Source organism: Nycticebus coucang, chromosome 16 (genome assembly GCF_027406575.1).
Source record: "Nycticebus coucang isolate mNycCou1 chromosome 16, mNycCou1.pri, whole genome shotgun sequence".
Classification (NCBI taxonomy): Eukaryota; Metazoa; Chordata; class Mammalia; order Primates; family Lorisidae; genus Nycticebus; species Nycticebus coucang.
Window position 1 is genome coordinate 55,847,260 of NC_069795.1, and position 834 is coordinate 55,848,093.

General features: G+C 40.8%; 1 non-coding gene across 1 annotated transcript; it reads left to right on the plus strand.

Annotated features, from left to right (window-relative positions):
• Nucleotides 1-295: 295 nt before the first annotated feature.
• Nucleotides 296-459, plus strand: LOC128568324 (U1 spliceosomal RNA). Its single transcript, XR_008375128.1, has one exon. It is a non-coding gene; the product is annotated as a U1 spliceosomal RNA (small nuclear RNA).
• The last annotated feature ends 375 nt before the right edge of the window (nt 460-834 follow it).

An 834-nucleotide genomic window follows, 5' to 3' on the forward strand; every position in this document is an offset into this window, starting at 1 on the left:
TGCTATTTTCTGCCTATCAATAAATTGATTTTAGAGTTTATACGACAAAAGGCACAATATCAAAGGATACAAGCAACGTTGGAGGACTGACACTTGCCAACTTCAGTGTGATAGTGTGAAAGAAAAGACAGACCAACAGGAGGGAACAGAGCACCCAGAAATAGTCCCACATAATAGCATCACCTGCTCTTCAACAAAGGAACCAAAGGCAGTACAATGAAGCAGAGACAGTTTTGTCAGCAATGACATGGGAACAACTTGATGTCCAAATTTAGAATGAAAATCTTGACGCATTATACTTACCTGGCAAGGGAGATACCATGATCACGAAGGTGGTTTTCCCAGGGCGAGGCTTATCCATTACACTCAGGATGTGCTGACCCCTGCGATTTCCCCAAATGTGGGAAACTCGACTGCATAATTTGTGGTAGTGGGGGACTGCGTTCGCGCTTTCCCCTGTAAAAAAAAAAAAAAAAAAAAAAAATCTTGACGCAGACCTTAAATTCTCCATGATAATTAACTCAAAATGGATCACAGTACCACATGTAAAATACAAAACTAAAAAAACTACTAGACGGGAACATAAGAGAAAACCTAGATGACCACAGGCAAGGCAATGATTTCTTAAATATAACACTAAGGGCACCAAGCATCAAAGAAATAACTGAGAAGAGAAGGGGGATAGGAGCGGAGGGGCGAGTTTGATGGAGGGAGAGTAAATGGCGGGACTACACCTATGGTGCATATTGCAAGGCTACATGTCTCACCTATTAAGTATAGAGCATAAATGTCTTAACACAATAATTAAGTCAATGAGGGGAAGGATATGTTAAC